This window comes from Nyctereutes procyonoides, unplaced genomic scaffold, assembly GCF_905146905.1.
Source record: "Nyctereutes procyonoides isolate TBG_1078 unplaced genomic scaffold, NYPRO_anot_genome, whole genome shotgun sequence".
NCBI classification, from domain to species: domain Eukaryota; kingdom Metazoa; phylum Chordata; class Mammalia; order Carnivora; family Canidae; genus Nyctereutes; species Nyctereutes procyonoides.
This window is the reverse complement of record NW_026575052.1, coordinates 63,245,895-63,268,182: the sequence shown is the minus strand read 5'-3', so window position 1 is coordinate 63,268,182 and position 22,288 is coordinate 63,245,895. Positions and strand designations below refer to the sequence as shown.

The 22,288-nt window shown below is 42.4% G+C and overlaps 1 protein-coding gene across 2 annotated transcripts in view; it reads left to right on the top strand.

Moving 5' to 3' along the window:
- The window catches only part of FRMD4A (FERM domain containing 4A), a 616,236-nt gene that overhangs the window by 251,037 nt on the left and 342,911 nt on the right, over positions 1-22,288 (top strand). The gene's annotated exons all lie outside the window — the stretch shown is intronic.

The window sequence follows — 22,288 nt, the reverse complement described above, 5'->3', positions numbered from 1 at the left end:
CAGATTGAGCCTAAACTGATGAATTCTATGAATTCAGTATGAAAATAGCCAAATCCTTTCTCTTTCTCATCCCTGAGGATTGAGAAAAGGAGAAGCTAGCATTTGGGGATGGAGTATATTTGGAAAGAGGAGCCTACACTACCCCCACCACCTCCCTCAACCAAGCCTGTTTGTCTTTACTATCACCCATCAGTGGAACCGAAAATACCATTTATGCTGAGCTTAACTTAAGACCTAGGTGAAGGTGAACAGATTATTTTATCTGTAACTAGATATTATTTCTGTGATCAAAATTACTCTCTTATTTCTGGGTGAGTTTATTTTTTTAATAACATTCACCGACACAGTCAAGAAAACTGAGTTTGATTCTAAGAGACTCTGATACATCAAATGAGAGCAAAAGTATAAATAAACACAGTGGATGGGAAAGGGGTCCTTTGGTTTCAAACTTGGCTGTAACATGCATTGTTATTTGTCTTCTTTGACTCATGTCTCCCTTTCCTTGAAATTTCTCAAATTAAAGCCATAATACGAAACAGCCACAGAACCTGGCATTTATTATTTTCTTGTATTTGTCAACATGACATATTCTCATAAATCCCACTGAAAAGTGAAGATGATGTGTGAAGAAGATACTATATTCAGATGGTGCCAAGGAGGGGGGGAACCCTCTCTTTTATTGCTTTCATTTAATTAAGAACTTCACTGTACTTATTGGAATTTGAAAAGTAAAGCACCAATGTGTTCTCTGCTTGTGTTGCCTTATTTGAGAAAAAAAATAACTTAAGAGCCTAGGGTTTGGGGGCACCCAGGTGACTCAGTTGGTTAAGTCTTGGGTAAGCATCCAACTCTTGATTTTGGCTCAGGTCATGGTGTCTCCAGGTAGGGAGTTTGAGCCCTGCATCTGGCTCTGTGCTGTGCAGAGAGTCTGCTTGGGATTCTCTCTCTCTTTCTCCCTCTGCCTTCCCTGAGTGTGTGTGTGCTCTCTCTTTCTCTCTCTCTACCAAATAATTTTTTTAAAATAAGAATCCAGGGTCTGTATTAACAATATTATATTGCATAACTTCCACTGACCTAAATGCCTTAATTACAAAGCTCTTTGAAGCCTCTTCCCCTAAAGCTGACTGAAGAAGATTCTTACATTTTTATTGTCTCCTGTTTCCTAAATATGACAAGCCCAAAGAGGTAGAGATGTATCAGTCCACTTAAGGCTTCAAGGTTTTGTGACAAAACATCATCTGCTAGACCTAGCAGGGATGAATATAACCATAAAAACCTCACTTGCTACCGGGGAAATGTTGGGAACAGTTGACTGTTTTTCAAAATATTCCATAAGCGATATCTTTTCTTTCTCTTTTGATTGTATGAGGGGCAGAAAGCAAGAAATCAAGAATACAAGCTCTTTTCTCTCACTAGAGAAGAGACAAAGAAGCAGCAAAGAGCTTAGCTTGCATTTGAAATGCCTAAGTATTTGTGCATGAATGAACGGGAGCAGATGGTGGGGAGGTCTCCCAGGGAATGTGGGTTTGGATAGGGTGGAAGATGTGTGAATAGCAGCTTAGAAAGCCAATAGTGAATTAGTGACACCATGCACACAGCAGGGGTCCAGAGAAATGGTAATTGGGACAGAGACTGGTACTATAGAAATACTGAGAAAAAATACTTTTAATTTTTTTTCCATTTGAAATGGCTAATGAATTTAGCATGTAAAAACTGAAAAGGGTAAATATCTTCAGAATGAAAGCAGGCATTATTTATTGTCTTTTTAATTCTTCAGTTGCTGTTTCAGAAGCTTTGTGACAAAGCAAACAATCTGGTGATCATTGAGGGCCTACTGTATATACATGATCCATGATTTTAGGTCTTGAGTGTGTGTGTGTGGGGGGGTGTAGCTAGAACAGCATAGGGATGGAGAGTATAGGAAAGTCAAAAGAAAGGGAATACAACCCTTACTCTCTATTACTGAGAATCTTATTGTCTAGATGGGAACACAGATCTCATACAGACATGAACATTAACATTGCATCTGGAAAGAACAGATCCATTAATGCATATTCATAATGCAACTTGATAACATAAGCTTCTTGCATCTTCCTTGGAAGAAAATGAAGCATTGACGTATTAATTTATTAACAAAGTGAGTATGGTTGAGTTGCTAGGGACAAAAGACCAGATGATACTATGTGGCTGGGGGTGAGTTTTTCCCTGGAGTGAATCGGTGCCCTCACTACCTATCTTCCTGGGAAGAGGCAGAAAGTGAAGACCCAGCCAAGTGGACTTGAGATGGTGATAGAGGGAATTAGTCCCTCTCACGGGATCCAAGAAGCCAGTTTTCCCTGAAAATGAAGCCTGGAGAGACCTAGACAGCCTTCCTCATCCATGGAAAACTCTCCAGGCGCTGGCTGTGTAGCAAACTCTAGGATGGGTCTATACTTACACAGAGCATTTTTAATTTTTCTTTGAGTTATTGCTGAATCTTCAATAAGACCTTATCAAAGTTTCAGCTTTGTCTCAGTGTGGTTTGGGAAATTAGAGCAAGGCTAGTGTCCATTCTTAGGACAGAGTTATACAGGGAAAAAAGAACAGTGTCACCTGTCTCAAAATTGAAATTGGGGTAGCAGTGTCCACATAAGGAAAGACAATTTCTCCAGGGCTGCCAGGAACAGAGGCGATGGCAGGAGCATTGCAGTTGATGGAAGGGCCGAAGCCAAGGAACCAGAGCTATTTGCCCAGTACAAACTGAAGACAAGGCTTCAGGAAGTGCTCAGAAACAGCAGGGGTCTTTTTGATGGAGGCAGACTGATACCATAATAATCTGGGTATAAAAAGCAAGTAACCTTGTTTAGAATTCAAAGGCGGGTGAGTCCTAGGCTGTGGGAGTCAAAAATCAACAACTAAAAGTACTCAGTGTCATAGACTGAAAACTATGCCCCCCAAACTCATATGCTGAAACTCTACACTGGAATGTGATGATATTAGGAGGTAGGGACTTTGGGAGAGAATTGAGATTAAATGAGGTCATGAGGGTGCGGCCCTTATGAATAGGATTGGTGCCCTCAAGAGTCATAAGGGCACTGGCCTCTCTGCTCTCTGTCATGTGAGGGAATAAGGAGAAGTCTATGTCTGTACTCTGGAAGAGATCTCAGTCATCCTGGCACCCTCATCTTGGACTTTGCCATCTCCAGAACTGTAAGAAATAATTTCCTGTTGTTTTAAGCCACCTAGTCTACGGTATTTTTGTTACAGCAACTACAAGAATCTAAGGCACTCAGGCAACACAGAAGAAAGAAGTTGCCTGCCGTGGATGAGGATAGTAAGCTAAGGATCGTGGGAGAGGTACATTTGAAGTAGAATTCTAGGGACAAAAGGGAGGTGGAAAAGAAGAGCATTCCAATTTCCAGCCTGGGTAGATGTGCAGGGCTAGGCTCTGCTGATAACAAAGCTATATGATTTACATGATTTTCAGGCTGTGCAAGATGTTTCCTGCATACTCTGACCCCAAGACCTTCACATTTTACAAGGCATTACTTAGCAGGTCCAGAATGACTCACCAGTGATCTGGTTCTCCTTCATTGCAGCTAATCAGCCATACTCTACCATCATGGATCAGTGGTCAGGAGTCTCCATTAACACGTCACCGTGGAGAGAGACACAGTTCCATGACCTCGTTTCCCTCATAGCTGTTACTAGCTTGAGAGAGAAAACAGAAATCAGAGAATCAAAAAACAGTGTTTATGAGGTTCTGGCTCCACCATCTCTGCAGGAATCCTTCAAAACATTTCCCCATGCACTCTGGGAGTGCTCAGGAAGAGGTCTAAGCTGTGTGCATTAGTTTCCAAATGCTGTCATGACAAATCACCGTGGACTTGGTGACTTGAAGCAACACACCTGTTTCTGTCACAGTTCTGGGGCCTTTGGAAGTTCAAATCCAAGCTGTCAGCAGGGTTGTTTCCTTCTGGAGGCTCATAGGGAGAGTCTGTGCCATGCCTCCTTCTGAGCCCCTCGTGGTTGCCAGCAATCCTTGGTTTTCCTTGGCTTATAGATGCATCTCTCCAGTCTCAACCATCATCATCATCACATGGGCTGTTCCTCTCCGTGTGTCTGTCTCTGAGCCTCTTTTTCTCTTTTTTACAAGGGTACCGGCCATGTTGAGTTATGGCTTCAACTTAGCATGACCTCATCTTACATCTATAACAATCATATTTCCAAAAAAGCTTTTGTTCTGAGGCCCTGAAGACATGAATTTGGTAGAGGGATACTAGTCAACCAGCACAGTGTGCAAGTGAAATGTTTCTCTCAGTAACTTTCAGGCATTGATTTTCTTCCAACCCTGCTCTGGGCCCTCTCCCTGGAGAGATTTTATTGCCAATGCCACTGAGGCTCCATTAAGCTGTCATTGCGCTGTGCAAACCCACACCATCCATGCATCCACTGAAAGCTGAGATGCCACTCCCCTCCCACAGTGTCAACCCTCCCCCTCACCAATGACAAAGCCTGTTGGGCTGTTCCCCAGGCTGGTGTCAACCAGAGAGGTTTGAGGGAAGCCCTTTAAGTTCTGACTCTTTGATTTCCAGCCTCCCTCTCGAGGTCCCAAGCAAGAGTCCTTGGGATGGAGGCACTAGAGCACACTGAGTAGCAGACTTGCTATTCTCACATTCAGCCCACCCTCCCAACACAGGACACAGTGTCTTCTCTTGCAGGACATGGTGCTCTCCTCTAGAGTTATTTGCAGGAGGCTACATGTACCTCTTCAGGGACCCCTGGTGTGGCTATGCCATGGATCCTCCCAAATATGCTCAGATGAGTCTAATCCCCACACGAACATGGAAGACAGTTGAAATAATGTGGCCATTGAGCAGGACCACATGACCTGGTCATGGAAATGCAGAGATAAGGATGGGTGTGAAATGTTCAGCAAGGAGAATCCTTCCAAAGTGAAAGAGATGAAGATTCAGTTCAAAAAGAGAAAAAGAGAAGACATTTAGAGGCAAGAGATTTGGGTCAGACCAATACTTGTCAATTCTCGATTCTAAAACATCAGCTATGTGTCCAACAATTCAATTCTACCACTAACTATCTGGACTTAGTGTCAGATCCCACAAGTCCCAGAGATGGCCCTCACTTCAGATGCCAATCACAGGTCTCAGACTTCCCATACTTTGTCCAACTGGCTGTAAATAAACAGGTCATATGATGCCCTCCTCGAGTTCAGTAATTTGCTGGAATAACTCACAGAAGTCAGAAAATACTTTGCTATACTTACTGGTCTATTATAAAGGCTATAACTCAAGAACAGTCAGATGCAAGAGATGCATAGGGTGAGGTTTGGGGAGGGGAGAGTGCAGAGCTTCTACTTCCTCTCTTGGGTGCGCCACCCCTCCCCCAGCACCTTGATCTGTTCACCAATCCAGAAGCTCACTGAACCCTGTTGTTTAGTGGTTTAGCAAGGTTTCATTATGTAGACATGATTGATTAAGTCATTGGCCTTCATCATTGAACTCAATCTCCAGCCCTTCTGACATCTCCAAAGGTCAGGGGGTGGGGCTTAAAGTCCCAGCTCTTTAATAGTGGCTTGATATTTCTAGGGACCAGCCCCACCCTTTAGCTATGTAACCCTGCCTCCCCAGTGGATCATCTCATTAGTGTATGAAAGAGTAAATTCTAAAGGTTTTAGAAGCTCTGTGCCAGGAAGAAAGGACTAAAACCAAATATTCATTTTTTAATTATACAACAATGCTAATTTATATTTTCTTGCATTTCTGATTACTCTTTAATTATTTCCCTTTTTTTAAAAGATTTTATTTATTTATTCATGAGAGACACAGAGAGAGGCAGAGACACAGGCAGAGGGAGAGCCTTGCAGGACTCCATCCTGGACCTCGGGATCATGCCCTGAGCCAAAGACAGATGCTCAAACGCTGAGCCACCCAGGCATCCCTCTTTGATGATTTCTTAACAGAAGTAGTCTTTCTAATAACCCAAGCATCACTTAACTTCTGTAAGCCTTCATCATCCACAAAAGAGGATAATAATGGAACCTACCCCATAGGCCTTCATGAGAATTAAATAAGTTAATTCATGCAAAACTTTCAGGACAGCAGTGCTGGGCACCAGGGAACAGTTCAGTACCTAAAAGCAGTTTCTGCCAAATGTGCCTTTGATACAGGTTCCGAGTGCTTTACCTTATTAACTCATCCAATCTTCACAACCCTTTGGGATGAATACCTTGAGTCCCATTTTACAGATGAGAAAACTGAGAAAAGTTAAGGAAGTGCCTGATCCAAGGCAGTTTGTAGGCTATGAAGACAAAGCCTATGCTCAAACCATGACTTTTTGTTTCCACATAGTAGGTGCTCAGTAAATTATTGGCATGAGAATCTGGGCTACATGGAGGTATGCCAAGCATGTGGAAAGACAACTGTGCAAACAGAGCCAACACACAAAAGCAAAGTACTTCCTCATATTTAACAAAACCATCACACAACGAGTCTCAACTTAAAAAAAAAAAATCCAACAGCCCCTGAGGAAATTTGAGAGGAAAAAAGATTGAGACCATTGTGAATTATGAGGAGTGGAAGGACAAGATTTTGGCTGACCTCTTTCTTAATGTACCAACAGCCACACTGGGGGATCGTAGTTTTAAAAGGCCAGAGTGCACCTTTGGTTCTGAAAGTTCTAGAATGCTTGCCAGCACATTTCTCCAACTTCCTGTCCCCAACTTATTTTGAAGACTCTATCATGTATGAAACTCTACACTTCTCCATAAATTGCTTATTTATACGAACAAGTACCTCCTCACCCCAAACTTCCCTACTGTACATTTGGAATTCTAATGAGCTTAATTGCTCTGTTTACTAGCTTTAAACTTCTTTACTTGAAGAAAGTATAAGAAAGGTCTCGGATACAAATTAAACCAGTCCATCAGTGAACCAGGAATGCAGCACTGGACAAAACCAACATTTCTTTCCCAGAGAGACTGCTTCTCACCTTTTCAGGTGATCCTGTGAGCTCCAGGTTGTTTCTTAATGAAAACTCTGGTAGTCATGACTACCCAGCTTTTTGAAGAAGGCAGTTCTCTCCAACATTCCACCAGGAAGTGATTTTGTTGTTCAGGTCAGCTCCTATCACATTTCTGAACAAACTGTAGGAACTGGAGTATAGTCAGTGAATGGAAATCTCTGAAATAACCAAGTAACGTGAGTACCAAAATAATATAAGTTCACTCCTTAGTGAGTCAAAGATAGAAACTATAGCAGGTGAGTTGTCACAAAAGAAACTTGATTTGTAGCAAATAAGGAGATCATGGGGATTGACTTTCAAAGCCATGATTCCTTCTATTTAGGATTAGGATGAATATTTAGATAGGGAAGACTTGCATCATATATGGGGACAGGCCTAAAGTCACTAGCATGCCTTAAGGAAACATACCTATACAATATGTTGTATGTGATGTAAATGAGGCTTGTGCTCCTCCTTGGGCAGAGATTTAAGTGTTTTAATGAGGTAAAGGTAACTGTTGTCACTCCATGGCCCATCTCTGCAGGCGTGAGTTGGGAGTTGAGCTCAAGCTGGTCTGGGTTGTCTGGACCACCAGAGTCTGGCAGTCATTATTGCTTGAGGAGTAGTTTGAATTCCCATCATGGGATATTATGCCCATACTGTCCATTGCCTGAGTTAAGAGAGAAGCTGGGAAGAAGCTAAGGAAAAATGTGGGACAAAAGTCAGTAGGTCCAAGCAGGTTGGCAGTCAAGGTCAGGTGTTGGGGTCCGGCTATTAACCCAGGCCCAACAGGAAAGAAATATTTTTGTTTTAGTAACAATGGGAGAGACTCCCGTTCTGTTAAGAAAAATTACTACTGTTTTTATTACTATAAGACTCTGCCATAATGTAATAAGTGGGTAGTTTACAAAAAAAAAAAAATCAGTCACACAAAATTGAGGGACTGTGCTATTAAGGAGCAAATGCAATGAATAAGGCAGTCTCACAGCTCACTGGCCACACTTCCCTAAATTGGTGCTTCACCATCCAAATCCATTCCAGTTCCAGCAGTTTGGATGGGCCTTGAGTATTCACAGGGACCCTCCTGAGTACGAAGCTGGCTTTGAGGACAGTGGCAGCCATCCTCTTAATATCATGGTAGGCTGGTTCATTCTTCAGCCTAATCCAAGGCCACTGGCTACAGCCTTGTGTCCACCCCACCCCCTTCCTGGATTTCCCCTAACTTCCTCTTCTTCCATGAGATCTCTACTCCCCCCCCCCCCATTATCTCGGGATCCCACTGAGGAAGAACACAGAAATGATGTCAGTCGTTTACAGAGGGACAATGTGGTAAGCTGTGTGCTAAATGCCTTTTATATTTTTCATTAAGTGGTCAGAACAGCTCTGTGAGGTGGGTACTATTGTCCCCACTGGAGAAGAAAGCTGAGGGTTGACTTCAGTGGTCTACCACAGGGTCCACAGTGGGGAAACAGCGATGCCATGATTCTAACTCTGCTCTGCGTAACTCCAAAGCCTCTATTCCATGCTGCTACCTTGCCACTCACTGGTATTAACCCCAGAGTCAGGGCACCTGGGTGGCTAAGTCAGTTAGGCATCCACCTTCGGCTCAGGTCCTGATCCCAGGGTTCTGGGACTGAGTCCTGCATTGGGCTCCCTGCTCAGCAGGGGAACCTGCTTCTTCCTCTGCTGCTCCCCCTGTTTGTGTGCACTCTCATTCTCTCTCTCTCTCTCCCTCATACAAATAAATAAAATCCTTAAAAAAAAATAAATAAACCCCCAGAGTCATGTTCTCCCATACTTTTTAGATGTGGAAATTCCTCAAAGGGGAAATTTCTAAGATGGAAAGTACTTTTCATTCCTAACATTTCATGTTTCATGTTATAGTCAGTTTTGCTTTCTGTGTTATTCAGCACTAGTACAATGGGGTTCTTCTTTAGGTTTTCAGAGCACAGCCAGGAGAGTAGACAGGAATGCTGAAGTTAGCTTCCCCATTCACTGATAATCAGCTGATTTAAGACTGCATAGGTTAAAGATGGTACAGAGCTCACATCAACCCCTTTGACTGGCCTCTAAAATAACCAAAGTTTTGGTTTCAAACTGTGCTCCAGTTTGAAAAACTGAAATGAACACAGTGGCTTCTTTTTCCTTCCTGCACATATATTTACATACATTTTATTTACAGTCTTTGAAGCAAGGCGTTCTCAAGGTAAAAATCCCAGTAAAGATGATCAATCTTGAATTGGAAGTTTTTAAAAGGAGATTCTCCAAAACCATCTAGCAGTCAATCTTAGACACAGGCCATGGTTATGGTGCAACTCCAACTATAAGATGCTCTTTCACTCCCAACTGTTTGCAAAGCCAATACCAGATTAGTCACCTCAGTCTGGGGCTTCAGAAGACATTCTGCTGCTTTGTCTTAGATGAATGGGATGGATGGGGTCTAAGTCTGGGCCCCCTTCCGGTGTGGTCTGCAGTGCTCCAGGCCTGGACCTTTTGCCTCCTGTTAGACCCACTTAGCTGCCACTCCAGAAATCTCCACAAAGGCCAATTCTTACAGAGCTCCTTGAGGGTAAACATTCTCATTCCATTCCCATCAGGGAACAAGAAGAGAACAGAAAATCCCTATAGACTACATGCTGGTAGGCGGGCATATGAAGAACTTTTCACCTGGACCTTCAAGACAGTGGTATTGTTTGGGGGCTTCGCTGTGAGCTACTGGTCTGGTACCACCAAAGCACATCAGAATCAGAAGCTGTTCTTCACATCGATTCTCCCAGGCAAGGACAACAACAAGAACAAAATTAAATTGCAAAGATAAAGAAGTTGAAACAAAGCAATTTGCAATGACATATTTCCACCATGAAGAATCTATTCCTCACACTTTGGGTCTATTTAATGGAATTAAAATTTTGACACAAGTCATCAAAATTCTGTTTAGATGAAGACATCACTATGTTTCATGGAGGATTGTTCCACAATAGTCTGAGAGTGATGTTGGAAATGGAAGCCCAAATCAGAAGGAATATTGGTAGCATGGTCCCAGGATGCAGCTCCATAGTTTATAAAGACCTTGCTCTTTTCCTTCTCTGGATAATCCCTGGCAACCAGCCCTGGTGAACATGCTGCACCATAGTGGCAGTTACCACTCAGTGGGATTTGATATCTCCACATGTGGATCAGTTTGGATTTCCCTTATTAGAGCAGCCACAAAATCATTCCTTTCCCCAGTGTTTAGGCTGCTTCAGACCAAAGCCACGCAGGATACTGAAACCTTGCTCATCAAAGCATTCTAGCTGACGGCACCAAGGCCAGGGCCTTGATCATCGCCCTGAGCAAGCAGAAATGATTTCCTCTCTTGAGTCAGGAATCAGAAAGCCTGGAGCCAGGGATAAAATCACCGGAGATACCAGTAAAGCTGAAAATGACCTCTACCTTGGCATTAACAAGTATTAGAAAAATTCTGCCTTTCGTTTTCTTAAAATATGGTAATATTAAGCCCTTTGGGCTCAGTTGATCTGGGAAAAAGAATTTTTCAAAAAAGAGTTACAGAACAGCTTTGCATGTTGCCCTGTGTCTTTTTAATAATATGTTGAAGGAGTGCCTGGCTGTCTCAGTCAGTTGAGCATCTAACTCTTGACCTTGGCTCAGGTCATGATCTTGGGGTCTAGAGATTGAGCCCCATGTTGAGCTCTGTGCTCAGGAGGGAGTCTGCCTGAAATTCTCTTTTTCCCTCTGCCCCTCTCCCTGCTCAAGTGCAATAAATCAATAAATAAATTAATTAAATAAATAAATATATGTTGTAAACACTGCTTTAGCAGAACAGAAAAAGTAGTTCCTATTATTCCATTAAGTTTTCACCCCAGCGTTTTATACAGAAGAAAGTGTCACAGTTCCCAACCACTGCAGTCATTATACAGCAGTAGAGATTGTAAAAGTCAATCGTGTCTTAAGCAAATATTTCAGTTATTTCAACACGTGTTGACAAAAGTGAATCATAATTTGTGTGTATGCCAGGACACATCAGAGCTGGTGGCCCAAAAGGTCTAGAGGCCTACAGGATTTGGTTAGTAAACTTGAAGTATGTTTCAGTGATCCAAACTTAGTAAAATAGCACTTATCTATATTTATGCCAAACACATATCCTAGTAAATTTGTTTCAAATATAGAAATCACCATAAGACAGGCCAAAAAACAGCAATCAGTGGACAATAGTGGTGCTGACTGTGGGTGTTAAAAAGAAGGAATACACACACCCCGCTGAACTGAGGAATACTCTATGAAGACACTGGCCTTTGAGCACCTTGAGAAAGTGGCACAATTTCAGCAGGAAGACATCAAGGGGAGAAGCCTTGTCAGGCGTGTAACATGGAGTGGAAAGGCAGGTGAATGCTGGGTAGAGATGAAGCATAGGGATGTGTTAGGCTGTAGCAGAACTCACATGAAGTCATAGGAGCAGAGACCAGAGCATAATGCCTAGCTGGTAAAGGCATCACTGAAATTAATCTAGTAGACAAGAGGGGGACATTGAAAGTCCCGGAACAGAGAAGGATTGAGGATAAAAGCAGTGTTTCGTGAAGACTTTGGTGGTGGCTTTATTTCTTTACCAATACTGCCATGACAAAGTGTGTAACTGGGTGACTTAAAACAACACAGATTTATTCTGTCACAGTTGTGGAAGCTGGAGATATGAAATCAAGGCATCAGCAGGGCCACACTCCCTCTGAAGGCTCTCAGGGAAAACCCGCTGTGTGGCTTTCTTGTAGCTTCTGCTGGTTGCTGACAGTGTTTGGCATTCCTTGGCTTGGAGACACTCTACTCTGATCTCTGTGCGTGTCTTCACATGGTATTCTGTGTGTGCCAATGTCTCCCTGTCAAATTTGCCTCTTCTGATAAGGACACCAATGGTATCGGATTGAAGGTTCGCCCTAAGACGGGATGATCTCATCTTAACTTGACTAATGTCTGCAATGACTCTTTCCAAATGAGTTCACGTGCATGGGTTCCTGGTGGACCATGAATTTGAGGGGGGACACTATTCAACCCAGTCAAGTAGCCAAAAGTAAGAATTAGCATGAGGAGAACCTTGCAACAGAGAGATCAGTTGCGGAGCCCAAAGCAGCCGATAAAATGATGGAGGTCCAAGATGATAACAACCCTGGGGACAGAGAGGAGAGGGAATGTCAAAGGCAGAGTCAGTTTACAAGTTTACATGGGTGACCAGTTGGAAATGGGGAGGAAGGGAGTTAAAGGTGACCCGAGATGGGGAGACTAGCCACCTGGATGAGTGGTGGTGCCACCAACCCAGATCACCAAGTAGAAAGCCTTAACTAGTATAGTGAGAAATTATTTTGATTTTGTGTTTTATTGAGTAATTTTGACAAAAGATGTAGCTGTGTGTGGCTGTCCAGGCAACTGGGCCACAGAGGCCAGGGTGCTGGACAGGAGTCAAAGCAGGGAGTGCACATTTAGAAATGAGGTAGCCCAAGGAGCCAGAGGAATTATCAAGGGAGTGGATAAAATCCCAGACTGCTGTGAGAGGATGCAGGGGGAAGGCAGAAGCTAGAACTGGGGAGAACAGGGCAGCCCTGGTGGCGCAGCGGTTTAGCGCCGCCGGCAGCCCAGGGCCTGATCCTGGAGACCTGGGATTGAGTCCCACGTCAGGCTCTCTGCATGGAGCCTGCTTCTCCCTCTGCCTGTGCTCTCTGCTACTCTCTCTCTCTCTGCATCTCTATGAATGAATAAATAAATAAAATCTAAAAAAAAAAAAAGAACTGGGGAGAACAGCTCAGTCACATGTCAGAGAGGAAGAGGGGGATGGGAAAGGCAGGGAGAGAATTCAGGAGGCCAGTGGGCAAGAACAGAGGTGGAAAGGGGAAGGAAAACATGGTCTTGTGGGTAAAGCTTGTGATTTGGCCCTCCGATAAATGTAAACATACATTCTAGGACAATTCCTTGGGGTATTACTTTTGTACCCACACAGGACATTCAAAATAACATAGAATATATGGTGGAAATGACCCATAAAGAGAAAAATCCCTCAGAAATAGATTTGTATTCAGTCCTCAGTAACTTCAGTATTATACTTTCAAGATTTTTGATTAAGAAAACATTCTTTTCAATAAGTAGACAGATAACATCATAACATGTTGCAAGTAAAAGTATCCTTTTTAAAAATGTTGTCTAAGTCGTGTCCTATCTCTACACCTTTAAGATTTTCAGTGTGTTTTTTTTTTTTTTTAAGATTTTATTTATTCATGAGAGACACAGAAAGAGGGAAGCAGAGACATAGGCAGGAGAGAAGCAGACTCCCTGCAGGGACCCCGATTCAGGACTCTATCCCAGAACCCCGGGACCGCGACCTGAGCCAAAGGCAGATGCTCAACCACTGAGCCACCCAGGTGCCCCAAGATTTTCTGTGTTTTTGAGCTTTATGTAAATATAACCACACTATACATACCCTTTGTATCTAGCTTCTATCACTCAAAAATATATTCCTAAGATTATACCCATATTCATCAACGCAACTGAGGTTCATTCATTTTTATTGATGTATTTTATTCCATTACACAATCATTTAGTATGAAAATACTATGTATTTTTCTCTTCTACTTATGATGGGCATTTGAATTGTTTTCATTTTGGAACAATTATGAATAATGCTACTATGAAAATCCCTGGGCATATCTTTTAGTGCTCATATGGACACATTTCTTTTGGGAGTCTGCCTAGATATGGAACTTACTTGCAAATGTTTCTAATTTTAAGTCTTGTATAACAAAATAACTGGGGTATGAAGCTTAAGGTGTGTTTCCCTTCAGGTGCAGAAAACTAATCGATAAACAGAAGAACTTTCAATTAGTCTGGATTTTAAGGATGGAAAGTTAATATGTAAATAAAATGTTGAAATTTTGGAAATGCTGCAGCAGAGCAAGGCTTTTTGAAGATCGTCGTAAGAAAGGCTTTTAGAAAAACGTCTTAAGGAAGCTGTTAGGCTTAAGGAGCAGCTCTGAAAAATTTGAAGGACAGAAAGAGCTCTGTTCCATTTGGAGAAAGAAGAAGTGTTCTAATTGCCCAATTTCAGCATGAAAACAAAACAAAACAAAACAAAAAAAAGGAATCGAGTGTAACTCCATATACTCCATGACTTTTTCAAAGTACTGCAAGTTGCTGTTTTAAAAGCTTAATTATGATAAAATAAGTCATTTTGCTTTCTCACAAGGGAGTCATATAATTCCTTTAATTAAGAGGAAGCAAAACAGTTATTCCACTCTGAAGGCCTGGCACATGCTTCTCCGAAGCCCAGAGAAGTCTATTTATACAGGCGTGTTGGTAAGATATCTTGCCATTCCCTTTTCTCACACTCCACGCATTTCTGTCTCAACCACTTTCCCATCAACACCTCGTTAAAGCCAACACCTGCATGAGGAGTGTGGAACCACTGTACCCACCACAGGGCTGAACGCCATCTCCTGCAGACCTCCGTGCCTGTGAAGAACGCACTGGCAGAGAGCAAAACAGAGATGCCTGAATTAATCTGTGGCGTCTGAGGAGTCCACAGTCCTCTTAACCAGGGGTGGAAGCAAGAGCACAGGAGATGGATAATAGAATGTCTGGACCTGAGCCACTTGATCCGGATCCACACTGGTCCTAGGCAGACAGGGCAACTGAGGCCAAGGCCCCAGGGGCCTGTTCCCTCATCTCCAGTCCCAGACGAACATTTTACTCCTCCCCCAACTTCAAGAATTACATCACTCTATGTTCTTTGCTCCAACATTCACTTCAACTGAATTCCTTTGGTACCATTATTGAATCTCTCCATGACACAATGGAGATGCTATAAAGAGTATCTTGTAAATGGATACCAGATATTTTCCAGTAAACCCCCACCACCACCACTATCACACACACTCTTTAACCAGCTCTGCTTCCTCACGAGAGCTCTCTCTGTTTCGTCCAACAGAAGAAGGATTTTCCCTCAGTGACAGGGGACAAGTGATTGCTTGCAAAACTAGAATGTCCTACACACACAGGCCCCATGTATGGTTGAATCACAGATTCTGGAGTCCGGAGACTTGAGCTCGTGTTCAGACCACACCATTGAACTGGCTGTGTGACTGTGACCGAGCAACTTAACCCTTCTGTTCCTGAGTTTCCCCATCCGTGAAATGGGGTGGAATGGGATAACCACCTAATTGGGCTTCTGTGAGAATTAAATAAGTTCATTTTATAAGGCATTTAAGATAGAGCCTGGTGCAGAATGAAGATTAGATGGGTGGTAGGTAGGTACATAGATAGGTAATAGATGATAGATGAGCAAGAAAGCAATAACATCTTACTTAGAAATTAGGAATGAAGTTTTTTTAGATGTGAAGGACCTGCTTCATCAGCAGGATATACAACATCTACCCCATTGTGAGCAAAAAGGATATTACCAAACAACAGTAGAAGTAAATGGTCTAAGTACAGGTCATGTCCTATAAAATGACCTAACAATTCATGAATCTAAGCATTTCCAGCCACAGGATTAATAGCTTAGGGCTGGTAGCATATGGCAAAATCACTACAGCCTCAATGCAAATTTGATAGAAAACAAGCTCGGTAAATATTTAATATGTTTAAATTAAGTTAAATGAATGAAATTAATTATTTAGTTTGTTGGCTGCTGTTCTGTAATGATTTATTACATGTCCAAGATATTCACAGTGTCTACCCTGTCCCTTTCAAAAATGCCCAAGAAATAGTATCCTGAAGGTCAATATTTATTATCATTTTTCCAAACACAGCTGTGACCTTGAGAATAAGTGGAAACCTAAGCAGAGATTAGCAGCAAAATAAAGTAGAGGCCCATCATAAATGTCGTGAGGCAGTAGGATCAGCCTTGCTGATAAAAGTCATGGGTAACAGGTCTGCTTAGCACAGTCATAGGGAACCTGTAACCATACTTAGAAGTGTTGATGCTCATATATCTTGGCACACAATGGAAATGCTGAGGACCTTTATTGCCCACACTGCTGATCCTCCGTGAGATTAGCTTCTGAGTCTGGTAGATTCAAAATTGAGTAGCTGACAAGTGTTATCAATTTCATACAGTCCCAATTTGATCACGTGTCATGGTCCAAAGTCTGTCAAGATTCAACCTTTTCATTGCTTTGATATCTCATCTCAAGGCCGAAGGGAAATTTTACAAAGTGGAGTATTTGGATGAATTACCCTTTGTTCTTGCTTAGTGTGGTTTTAATTTTCATTCATCCTAACAGGTGTGTTTTGTGCTATGTAATACAGAGATGCATAAGGGAACCATTAATATTCTCTTAAATTGCCTTTAAATGTGGACTTCAGTGGGTAGATGGGTCTAACATCTTGTTGCTAATCATTAGTATATGCCCATTATTGGAATGTTTATGAGACACAGCTGGACCCATTTAGATCAGTGTAGCCTTTAAAAGGGAATTAGTGGGACGCCTGGGTGGCTCAGGGGTTGGGCAGCTGCCTTCGGCCCAGGGCATGGTCTAGAGTCCCAGGATCGAGTCCCACATCAGGCTCCTGCAGGGGGCCTGCTCCTCCCTCTGCCTGTGTCTCTCATGAATAAATAAATAAAATCTTTAAAAAAATATATTTTTAAAAAATGGAATTAGTATTAGGGAATTTTTGTGAACAATATTTCACTTATTAAAGGAGATTTTAATTTGAAGTAAAATATGATGCCATTTTCATATCACATCGCCCAACATTCAAAAGCTTGCTATCACACACTATAGCAGAGGGTATTGGGAATTGGGGACTCTATTTTGTGGGAGTATAAATTGGTACAAACTCTATAGAGAACAAAATTTACAATATCAATATTTTTAAAATGTACAACATTTTTTGAGCCAGCAATTCCGCTTCTAGAAGCCTACTTTAAAAATATTTTGGCACCTGGGCAAAATCTATTTTTGTGTTGCCTTAGCAACCATGCAACTACCCATCAATAGGGAATAGGTTAAATGAAATCTTCCAGACAATGAAGTACTATTTACAGTTGTAAACAATTGTAATATATATTATATGTACATATCACATCCAGAAATGGTAATATTTTATGCCTGAATCTGATTAGAACATCTCCAGAAGTAGTAAAGGAGGTTGTCCCTACTAGGAACTGGGTGGCTTTAAGTCAGAGGAATAAAAGAGACTTTTTATCTGTACTCTCCTATTAATTTTTAATTTTATATAATCTGCATATACTACCTATTCCAAACCAGTAACAAAACAAATTTCAAGAGAGAAGGCTTTGGTCTTGTGGACAAAAATCAGGTTGCTCCCTCTCAGGCACTTGCTTAGAGAAGAATCTTCATCATGATGAGGCCTGTAACTCCCGTTCCAGAACTTCACCTCTCAGGCTGAAGGCAGAGTGTTTATTTAGGCTTTCCTCTAGGCCTTGCTGATGTTCTCAGTGCTAAGAGAGCTGGCGAGGGGTAAACACGGGTCTGTCTCCAGTGATTCGCCCATCAGCTCACTCCTGCATCTTCAGTCTGTTGTAGTAGCAATGAGGATGTACTGAAAATTAGAGATGAAACCACAAAGTGACAGAGCTGAATTATGGCTGAGGACACTCTCATCATCTGGTTCCAGGCCCCACTCCCTGATCCACAGAGGCCTGAAATAAAGTCCTTGTAACATGGCAAAAAATATATACAGACAACAGAGGGACTTGACCGTCCAGCTGACTTCCTTCCACCTTAAAATTTGAGATATCTCTTCCATTTTTGCTGTGTGTTGAGATGTCTTTTCTTGAATAAAATCATGGTGATGGCAGGTGATAATTGAGTCATTTTTGTTACTGGTTTATATTTTTTTAATGCCCCAACTTAGCATATTGGCAATCCTAGTGTGGTCCCCCCAATATTGAACTTGATATGCAAATTGTAATGTGCCGTAATGCCCAACATCTAGAAACCTTTGTCTAATCTCTGCCTGGAATTAGACCCATAAGGAAACTGAATTGAGAAGTTCCAATTCAGGAAACTGAATCTCAGAGGCTGAGATCCTAAAGTCACAGACTGGGGACCCCAGCATCGCTGCTGCCTCTGCTGCCCTGGGACAGCCTCCCTGTGTGGAGAGAAGTGCACACTGCCCTGTCCTCACAGTGCCTGTGACTTCCAGGCCCAACCAGCCAGCCCAGCAGTAGCCACATGCAGACCAAGTTATAGCATATCCTAGCTGTTTGTAAAGTAATCCCATGGAATAAGCTTTTGGGTCATTTGCTTTCTATCTTAAGCCAAACGTTCTTGTGTAAAAAGTGAGAGAAACAATATTAATTATGGACACAGCCCTAATAACTTGGGACAAGGCACATAGCAAGTAGAAACTTTCATAGTTATGTATTGTAATTAATAATACACTCAATAGAGCATCCGCTACTAAAGTTTTCACACTTTAATGCTCTGTTATCTTATGTGACCAATGAGTTTTTCCTCTTACCGTATTTTGGAAAAGATGACACTGTACTCTGATCAGCATGCAGTGTGGCATGACATGGGATTCAGAAGAGAGGCAGAACTCTAAGACACCTGAATGCTTTGGCCTCCATTTTAAGACTCAGAAGGATCAATGAAGAGCTCCTCCATGCACCTGCCTTAGCAAGCTCATCTCCTTACTATTAAATCACCCCAGGAACTGTAGTTGTTGTGGAAATGTCGGAGAACCTATGATGAGATGAGCCCTCTTGCCTTCAAAGAACAGCCTGAGTAATGATGTTAAGGCCTGGCCTCCAAAGCAGTACTGCCATTGTGAGATACGTTCAACACATTTCATATCCCTCTTCCATCTGGGTTAACTCTCTGTGAATTGTACCTGAAGCTTAGGTTTTTCTCATTGATTAGGGCTGTGAGATGGGGGTAGAGGCCATCCAAAGCCCAGGATCTGTACCCCTTCAGAGTACCTCTATCAAATATATTTATCTTGTTCTTTAGTGGAAGCTTCATTTTTCTTTGTGATGGGATCATATCAATCACACAAGGGTTAAAAGTCAAGCGATCTTCCCACTGTAATTCTTTAGCCATCTGTACCCAGAATACTCTTCGAAGTTCTGGAGGTCACGTATGGAAAATGAAGGGCCCTGCCAGAGGAAGAGTGGGAGCATCAGCTAGGATTTTGATCACCCATGAACTCTTAGAGAGCCTCACTCATGTGATGCCAGCCTGCCACCAATGACTGACTGTGCCTGGCTATCTCCTCTGTAGCCTGACGAGTAAGGCTAGTGCATGCATAATACAACATTGGTATTTTGATGAGCACCTGGAAAGAGTCAAAATGAGAAATCAAGATCAAGTGCCATAGCCTCCTGGCCTGTCGTTAGTGGAAGACTGTAGAGTCCAAATGGAAAAATGTTCAAGTTATACTAGATAGTTCTTGCTGTTCAAGGACATAGTATCTCAAGAATATACTGGAGATGAGTAGATATTCAGGTGCATTCCAGGCCTGTCTGGTAATTATTACAGCCTCTCAAATCACTCTTGATTTGGTCTGGAGCAATAGGCTACCAAGTGACTAAGACAGGTCTGAATGTCCATGGGTTTCAAACACCATATTCAATTCTGCCCAAACACAAACAGCCATATTTCCTTCCATTTCAGATTCTCTGCTCTCCTTTTACTACTGGTCAAGCCCAGGGAGGCTGTCCCCCAATAACAGATGAGAGAGGATGGGTGGGGGAGGCAGGCTGATTTCACAGTGATTAAGTGACCAGTTCACCATGTTTTCTGGTCTACTTGCAATATACAAAGACATTTATGTAAACTGATATATATTCTTTCATTATAGATTACTTTCACTTTATTGCTTATTTGCATAGCAGAGGGTTGTGTTGATATTTTTAAAGTAATATGTGTACACAAGTTGTATTATCCATGATTTCACTTGAAGACAGTAAGGGACATTATAAAAGATTCATTATAACACACGCCCATCGACTCTGAAAGGATTAAGAGTCATTGATCATTCTAAGCAAGATGAGGAAGGGTTCTGGGGACAGGTAACCCAATCCAAGTCAGAGTGACTTAAAATGGATGGTGGTTCTCCCTGGAGTGTTCTTTTACCACAGGTAGACTCTCTCATTTGGGCCATGACATAACTGAGCCAACTTGTCACTCAAAGGTCCCCAAAGAGGAACATAGGTAACAGTAGTGTTTTAGTCTGTTCAGGCTGCTATAACAATACACCATAAACTAGTGGCTTACAAGCAACAGAAATTTGCTTCTCCTATTTCTGAAGGTTGGAAAGTCCAAGATCAAGTGCTGGCCCATTCGGTGTCTAGTAGCGACTCACTGCCTGATTCATAGTCTTATCATTTGGTTCATAAGCAACCATCTTCTAGCTATGACCTCACATGGCAGAAGGAGGGGGTGAGGGAGCTCCCTGAGACCTTTTGTATAAAGGCACTAACTACATTCATGAGGGCTCCCCCTTTCATGACCTCATCACCTCCCAGAGGTTCCACCTAGAAATACCATCACATTGGGGATTAGGTTTCCTACCTGTGAGTTTTGGGGGGTGCATAAACATTCAGTCCCCAGCCACTGGTTACCACCACGTAGTTCCTGTGTGCATAGCTTCTTATTTTGGACTAGCTCCAAGCACTTTACCTTTATCACGTTTACTCACCAAGCAACCCTGGAAGGCACAGAAATCTTTAAATCCCGTGCAACTTTTACAGATGAGAAAGAGTCATCAAAAACACCCGTAGAAGATTTGGGAGACTGTGGTAAGGATCTGTGTTTCCAAACCCTGCATTTGAACTCTGGAAAGTGGGGTGGCTTAGAAAACACAGGTGGTGGAGCTGAGGTGCTTGCTCTTGGCCTATCCCCAGCGTGCCCCACTGGTGCTGGCTTCAGAACCCCCACAAGCCTCTTTCACTCCAAGTAGAAGAGCACGTGACAGGTGGCAAGATTGAGAGATCAGGCAAGTTATTATGTGTTTCTCTCCATCATGAGCCCAGGGCACTGCTGCGTGTGCCTGACACGAATTTCACTGCCTGTTAGTTTTGAAAGTCTTCAAATTCATCCTTGTGACTGGGCAGGGGCTGCGGGTGGGAGAGACAGGCAGAGTGGGGCAGGGGACAGCTAGAGAGGAATAGAGCCTTTGTACTTGTCAGAGAGGCAAAATTGAAAAGGCACTGTGAGCAGGGAAGACAAGGTTGGTTGTGTTACAGGAAGGACGAGCAGACACGGAGAGCATGGCTGTTGATACCATGGCCCTGATCCACTGCTGTGCCAGCCTACCAGGGGCCCTATAGACACGAACCTTTAAATTACCGTGACTGTCGTCTGAGAGATGGCTAGGGCAGACAGACGAGCCCTTATGATTAGACCCAGACAGGCAGCTGTCTGTAGGGCCATCAGCCTGGTTTGCTTAAACAAGCAGGATTCCTTTAATAAAAATCCTCCCTTTCTGGTTTTAAGGTGAGGCAGAAGCTTGACAGACAAGTTCATCAATAGGACGCTAATATTAGTTGCTTTCACAACATATTGTTAGGGGATTTTTTTGTACTATAAACTGGGTCTGTGGGACATAATTGAGTGATCAAAATAAAAGTCAGTGATTTTGCTTTTTTAAAAATCTCAGTAATTATTTCACCTTTGGATCAAATTTCTGCTTAGATTCACCAGTCAAGACACTAAAATGGTTGCTAGGTTATCTCAATGACCTATTCTGATTGACCCGATGGTGGTCTGATCCACTGCTTTGTACCTGACCTTTAAATAAATGGTTTTACTGAATAGAAAGCCACTGCTCTAGGGTGGAGAGAGAGACCTTTCCAGGAAAACAGTTTTGCCTATTCAATTGCCTACTGCCTTGGGCTTGCTCATCATCCTACTTAATAGAAAGTCTTTGCTATGAACTGGATTGTGATCTAGTTGAACCACAGACCTTACCTCCATAAAGACTCATGCTTTTCAATGAAAAATATCTTAGTGTGATTTTATATTTTTACCAATAATAAAATTAAGTAGAGACAACAATGAAGACTCATGCTTTTGAAGCAGCCAATTCATTTTCAGGGCTGCAGAAAACATGGCACTTTCTAGAAGGTTGGTTTGCCCACAACTCCCCTGGGGAGACTGAGGGAGACTGTCTGGATGGCTATAAAGGGAATCCAGCCAAATCTCCACTTTCCAAAGATTTTCCTTTTATTGAGTTCTATCACCAAAATGTTGAGTCTGCTGGAGGGATTCTTCATAGACAAGGTAGAAAAAGATGGTCATCCAAGATTTAAACGGGAAGAAACTCAAAATTTAAAACCGTACAC